General features: G+C 30.5%; 1 long non-coding RNA gene across 6 annotated transcripts; it reads right to left on the bottom strand.

The window, feature by feature from the left end:
• Positions 1–3,907: 3,907 nt before the first annotated feature.
• LOC104107154 (uncharacterized) lies at positions 3,908–6,709 on the bottom strand. 6 transcript variants are annotated; one of them, XR_011412129.1, is made up of 5 exons: positions 6,357–6,708; positions 5,587–5,703; positions 4,985–5,094; positions 4,521–4,594; positions 3,908–4,067 (listed from the first exon to the last, which is right to left on the bottom strand). It is a non-coding gene; the product is annotated as an uncharacterized lncRNA (long non-coding RNA). The 6 variants fall into 6 exon arrangements; XR_688723.4 differs by having other exon boundaries at positions 5,587–6,709; XR_011412133.1 differs by lacking the exon at positions 5,587–5,703 and having other exon boundaries at positions 4,985–5,276; positions 6,357–6,709.
• Between the last annotated feature and the right edge of the window lie 886 nt (positions 6,710–7,595).

Here is a 7,595-nt window from a genome sequence, read left to right as displayed (position 1 = left end):
GGCTATAAGGAGGTGAAGAGGTAAAATTTCATTTATTGGATCACTTGCTTTTAATTTGAAAAATGGGAAGAATGACAAGATTTATGGGAAGATGTATTATATTCTGACCAAGAAGAGAAAAAGGAATATGAGAGTGAAACATGATCAACAAACATGCATGTTAATGGAAAATGAAACGTCTGGGAAATAAAAACAAATAAGTAATTTTTTTTTGTAACTGATGTGAATAAAAAAAACATATCTATTTATTAAACTTTTATTGTTTATTACAATAGACACAGTGTACGACGATCCATATTGGTCATTATATATAGTCTTAAGCGATGATTAAACTAAAGATTTTGTGGTTGATTGAAATTGTTCGTCATCATGTAGCTAAAATGAAACGAATTGAATCTTTCTAAAATAAAGGAACTTTGGTGTTTGGAATTAGTAAAATAAGATCAACATTCATCACTTTCAGCAATTTACATACTTTGTGAGTCTTTTAACTGCATGAGAAAACTTAGTGTCATCAACAAGTTTAGTTCTAGAATTTAGTGATAAGAAACAGCAAGATAAAATATAGGAATTGTAAAATTTAGTTCTAGAATTTAGTGATACATGTATGAATTTACTACTGAAATTAACGTTTTATAACGTAAATAGGTTAGATACATGTATCTTAATAAATTCTCTTAGAATTCCAGGCAAAATTTAAAATTCCATGACTAACCTTGTAGCTCACATATGTTGTATACTAATATTGAAGGTATTACTTAACTTTTGAAGGATATAAAAGTCTATCAGCTTTTGATGGACATTACGATAATTTAACTTTAACTTTGTAGCTTCGTACTTATAATATAGTACTAGTCTCTATGAACGTGCGGTGCACGTTATCCCTTGTAATATTATTTGTAATTATATTATATTTTTTATGAGGTATAAAATATTATTAGATTGCATCCACTTAATGCTTCTTAAGTTTAAAATGTTATTCTTGGTTAAAATTTTTTATATTTTTACCCATGTAAACATTAGGGACTGGGCTACCGTCTCTAAGTTGTATTTAGTATTTACTATCATTGCAATAAAAATTATTGGAAATTGTAACCGAACAAATTAAAAGCATATAAAATATTTTCTTATACACGTTTACTTTTGGGATAATTTTAGATATTTTTCCTCAACTCAGGTTTTACTTTATAACACTAACATCCCATATTGTTTTGAATATTATATTTATCTCCCTTATTTTAATTTATTTGAAGTAGTTCTTTCAATTTATGTATAATTATAAAAGAGTATAATTTGACTAATTTACCCTCACGATTACACTTTTATTTAGTTATATGAAGGGGGAGTTGGACTGATGAACGAAGAAGATGAAGTACACCATACTTCTAGTTCTAGAGCACGCCTATTACTTCCTTTTTATTTTTATTTAAGCAATAAAAGTTAATAGAATAAATAAAGAAAAAAAACTAATAAAATGATATTTTGATGGAATTAATTAATAATTAATAATTAATATTAAGAAAGGGTAAACTTGTCAATTCATAGTTTCTTTATATTAATGATAAATAGATTTAAGGAATAGTTAATTAAAAAAAGAAAGATACATATCAAATCGTAAGGAAATTATTCTAAAATTATTCTTTATATTTTTATTTCTATATGCATTATAATCGTAACACCAATGGAGCTTCTTTCTTTTTTTTTTCATTTCTTTACTTTCTTTTTTGCATGAGTAATTCTCATAATCAGAAATTAAGTGTAATTTCCAATTGTTCATACAGTTCAACGTTTTTCGTTTTTGGCGTTTTTTGTAATAAAAAATTAAAGCAGTTATAAAAAGTGAGATATAATATTTGAAAAATTGAGTTATTTCATCTTTAATATATATATTTATTCTAAATTATTTATTTCATCTTCTTTTGATGGCTTACTTTAGTGATATTATGGAATATTAATTTTATATTGAAACTTTATTTTTCATTATGTTAACATAAATAACGTGCATAGAGAAATTGAGCTAGGAAAGATAATTGGAGTATAGTGAAGTGTCTGAGAGAGATTGTTATAATTATCAATGAATATGATATACAATTGTATTTAGTCAGTTAGTGTTTATTTGATATAGTGTGTTTTTTCATTAAAGTAGATCTAAAGCACCTTTCGATCCAATTAGTACTAATTATTCTATTGGAATATCCCTTTTAGAATTACAAGATAATGTTATGCAAATCTTAATCCAGGTATCCATATTTGTTTATGCATGCTATATGAAGGACTTGCCAAATTCAGACCATTAAAATATTTTAAGGGTTAGAATTGAGAAAATAAATCATATAAATATTATGGCACGACAAAGATGAAAGAAAACAATATCAATTCTACAACCAGCAGAAGAAATCAAACAATTCTGATAAAAGCTTATTACATGACCATGAGAAATCTCCAACCAAGCCGAAGCATAAGTAAGCTTTACATACACCTAGAATGCAAAGTGTCTTCACAATAGATTCAACAGTACATAACCAAAGTTCTGTAAAGAATGGTAAGAACTTACGGTTTACAGTGATGAAGTGAAAGTGTAAATAGCAGAGATAACCGACATCCATATTTTTCTCCTCAACAAGATTCTCAAATCCTTTCAAAACTTGAATTTGAAGACCAAAAAGTAAAGAATAGGTAGTACATAACGTCATTAAAGTTAAAAATTTGATTGTGATTAGAATTCCATGCAATTTAATATTAGGCCGATTTTTTAATTACAGTCATATCCAATATGGAATTACAAGTCAGTTAATATTTTAGGGCTATTCTGCTCTAGAAATTTGATTGTGATTAGAATTCCGTGCAATTTAATATTATGCCGAATTTTTAAATTACAGTTATATCCAACATGGAATTAGAAGTCAATTAATATTTTAGGGCTATTCTGGTCTATCGATACTGTATTCATGCTTTTATAATAAATACTAGTCTTTATGTACATGCTTTGCATGTTTAGTCGATTAAATATGTGAATATAATCAATTTAGTTAAGTCAGACATATGTGTACCTATATTATAGAAATATGGAATGTGGTTGTATCTTATCGAGTATTTCTTCGTAGACGATATTTCGGGTGTATACTTCCTTATGACTCTTTGGTTAACTCTATCATGAACAGAACTCTTTGATATTAATAACCCTTTTAAAAGTAGAACAAATAGTTCTCCATGTAGAAAATAGTTTCCTCTGAACATCTCCTTACATCTTTTACTGTTCGTCTTAGTGTTGCTAGGTTCCCATCAATATCTATTGTATCTGTTATCCAGAATAATTCTAGGTTTGGTTGTCTTTATTTGTGAATTGTTTATATTTGTTTAGGTTTAGCTCAGAACAAAGACTAAGTCATTTTGGAGTCGAAATAAAAATCTAACACCAAATCGGAAGACACCGTAAATCACTACAAGAAATCGGGTTTTCGGTGGCGACAAATATCGCCACTGAAACTAGAAAAGGCGCCACAAAAAGGTATTCGTGGCGATGCCGTGGCGACCCCTAGTCGTTGACTATACTAAGTGGCGGATACTTATTAGCGGCGACCATTCATCGTCGCCACAAAAAGATATATATTAGCGGCTACCTTCACCGCCACCAGATTGACCCACGAAAGTTCTTCAAAAATGGGTTGCCACGACAATGGTACGTTTAGTGGCGACCAACTCGCCACCAAAGACCTACAGTAGCAATATCAAGTCGCCACATAAAGTGTTTAATTTTTCTGAGGTTGCCACTGAAACCTATTATCTGTGGCAACTTGGGTCGCCACGGAAGTATCTTTTTTATTAAAAAAAAAAAATTTAATTGGCAGCTAATTTTACTACTTTACCCAACAACATATCATATTATAAGAAACACCACCAAATACAATTGAAAAAAATGACATGAACTTTTCATTACCATCTATTCTATAAAGTATACACCACTCTATAATACATTCAATTGTGCATAACACATGGAAAACAAAATCAACTGTTTATGGATTCCTCCTTGGCCAACATCCATTTTCCTTTTCGACGAACCTTTGTCCCTGCAATTTAAAGATCAAAAATGCCAATGATCATTTTGATAACCCTCATAACAGAAAGCAACTTTTTCTTTATAATATGTGAAGTACTTATCAAATCCAACTAAGGTTCATATCAACTTATATACAAGATAGACTTATGAAATGAACAACTTCAGTAACCACTACTGCTGACACCGGTAAACCTTCATCTCTACCCTAAGCACTATCCTTTTATGGCATCCTAATTAATCCAAAACTGATGGACATTAAGGTCTTGAGTACTGTATAATTTTTGTCTCAAATTTGTGACTTCTAATGAAGTTGGAAACATCTCTCAGCAAACTAGCAGAACCTCCAAATAAATCATGGCATTACATATTGTTGAAAGTTCAGAGAAAAAATCAAAGCGTTGAGCATAATGTATCGTACAACATGTAAAGCAAGGAATAATATTAAAATGGCAAAAGGATATACCTGGACAAGCAATTTAGATAACCTGGGACGAGCAGTGCTAGGCTGAATTTACGAGTGACTCCTTTTGGCCGTCTCTGAGATTTTAATCAGCAAGATAAAGTAAGAGTTGACATATCCTCGTTAATTTAGTAAAATGTGGAAGAAGAGAGTAAACATCAAGAAAGTTACAATGCCTTCTAAAAGGTTATTACTAGAATTTTACTAATTTCTTGATAACTAGATATTCATATACACACGATTTCCTATGATAGTGGCAGGAGATAAATAGGTAGAATTACAATTCCAAGTTGATGTTGCAATTTTATATTTTTTTTTAAAAGATACAAGTTTCTTAAGAGTAATTTTGCATATCACCTAAAAATGAATCTTATGTTGCAATCTTCTAAGAGTTTGAAATAAATAATGAGATTATCAAATTAACAGATTAATTATCAATCGTACAATAAATATAATGCACCACTCACATATGCAAACTGTATTAGCAACACATCAGATGAGATTTTTAAACTTGTATTTGACCATGAAGAGCCTTGCCAGATACTGCAGCTTCATGCAGTACTAACAGTGTGCCCATCTGCACTTGAGTCAAACCTTATTTAGATATTAACTATTACATACTTAAATATAAAGTGTGAAACTAGTTAGTAAACAGAATGATTATTAAAATATAGCTTCTAGTAATTGATTATCTTGCCATAAAGGAGAAACTAGTTTCTGTATCTTGTCAGATAGCTTCTGACTTCTCCTCGCAGACACCTACAACATAAGCAAAAATTCACCCCTTTCTAGAGCTAGTAACTTAATTTGGTATTTACAGGATGTGCGCATACCATGGCATCAATTATTATAGGGAAAAAAGAGTTGCCCTTTATCTTTAAATGTCCTGGTGGTAACTAAATGCTCTTAAAAGCCCCTCTAAGTTAGAATTTGATTGTAATTTTAAGCTCTATATCACGTAATACTAAGCAATGTTTGATTTTGAGTCCAAGAAGCATGATATTAGAAGAGAAAGAATCAAAAATAGTTAAAGTAACTACACTTCAATTGTCTTTTACTATCAAGTTACCTTGGTAGCAGTGACATCTGAAGCATCCCTGTCTGATCCATACAGAATAGTACGAAGGTATTAAGGGCTCACACACCTTATACTCAATCACCATTCTCATGTTGTTAGAGATTCAACCTTAAAATATATATGCAGAGACTGATTTATTCAGTTCTCAGTCAATAGAAGCACAACTCAATTGTAGAGAAGATACTTAAGTCTATTGTACAGAGGATGTTCCACGGAATATGTATTTTTCTTTCAAAAATTAAGACTACAAGGAGATTTATTTACAATCATTTGTAAAAATACAATTACCAAACAGAAAGGCATACGACTGAGTGGACAATCAATGTGAAATTTCATGCATGTCCAAGTCTATATATATTTACCAGTAAAATCCATGATTATTTTTAACACTAAACAGATATGAGCAATTGATAAAGAATCCTTTTTATCTTTTGAAACGATAACAAACATAAAAGTGGTGCCAAGATCAGTTAACAAAGCAAGCTCTTGCAAATTCCAATTAGAGAACTTTGCTATTATATGCCCAGAAATTAAAACATGAACTGACTTAATTTACAGGATAAAGAGCCTCAAAAAAATGTATGGAGATAAAAATTAGAGTCGCTCAAACACTGAAGCAAAGAAAGCAACAAAAAAACCCAAAAAGCAAGTCAAATTGAAATAACCAACACACATCGAAAAAGTACAATCACATCCACAAGGAAATAGCACTTCTCCAAATTGCATAAATTTAAGCAATCAACTCGAAAAAATATACTTACGACTGACTATATAGCAGTCGAGCCAACAAATCTTATCCACTATCCGCCCTATTTCTGGCTAAATCACAGCCTTGTTATTGTAATTAAGGGGATGGTAGTAGCATCATGAAAGAGGTAGAGAAGACGAAAAAGATTAAAAGGAGTCGTCGGATTTGGATTAGTGATTTATAGGTCGAAGAGACGAAATCGCCGGTGGAAGTTGCTCAATTGGATGAATTTGGGGAAGGGGAATATAGGATTTTACGGGGAGGTTTGAGGGTAATGAGATTCTAGGGTTCGTTGGGGGCTGGCATGGGGTGGGGTATGGGCTTGGGAACGTTTATGGAGAGGAACTTTGGGTTTGAGTTTGACCACTTTTTCTTTTTTATTTGGTTACTTTTACTTCTTCTTTTTTTAAGTATTAAAAGTAAGAAAAACATGGGTTGAGTATGATTTCATCTGTATGTTTATTTTTATGACTATTTCAGCTTCACCTCCTACAAATTGAAGAATGTAATAATATCCTATATTCAACTATAATTTGTTGCATTTATTTTACATTATATAAATCATAATAAGTTTATTTTTTTAATAACAAACATTAAGGAGAGTAATTGCTTATTCAGACCACTTCATATTTATAATGTGAATTCTAATTAATTAGTAGTATACTTCTATTGTAGTATTTTAATAGTTGCAATGATTCTTGGATCAATAGAACTGGAAGAGGAGGATTAATCGAATATATAAGATAAACAATGCAAGAATTCTTGGAAGCTGTAATGCCTTTATTGGGTATTAAAAGGTTACTAAAAACATTATCTTTCCTCGCGAGTAAGTCGCCACAAAAACTCTTGTTATTGGAAACAAAAATTCAGTTAACATTTGTGGCGCCTTATGTAAAGTCGCCACCAAAACAATCACTTTTGTGGCAACTATTTTTTATCGCCACAGAAACTTTTGCTTTTGTAGCGAAAACCCTTACTTGTTGTGGCAACTATAAGGGTCGCCACAATACGTTGCCACTAAAAATCCTATTTCTTGTAGTGAATTTAGGAGTTTTGTGAACAAAAAAGATGTCGCATTGTATAATGTTTTCTCAAAAAACTAAAACATATATTTATATGTATTATATCAACGACCGTGGATGATTCTATATTAGACTTTTAAGCCAAAAATTATATATAAGAAAAAAATGTAAAATTTTGAACTCTACTTTATATACAACTTTGAATGTATAATAATTTCTCTACCCAAATA

This window comes from Nicotiana tomentosiformis, chromosome 1, assembly GCF_000390325.3.
Source record: "Nicotiana tomentosiformis chromosome 1, ASM39032v3, whole genome shotgun sequence".
Lineage (NCBI taxonomy): Eukaryota > Viridiplantae > Streptophyta > Magnoliopsida > Solanales > Solanaceae > Nicotiana > Nicotiana tomentosiformis.
Note: the sequence above shows the minus strand (reverse complement) of the source record. Positions and strands in the feature narration are given on the sequence as shown.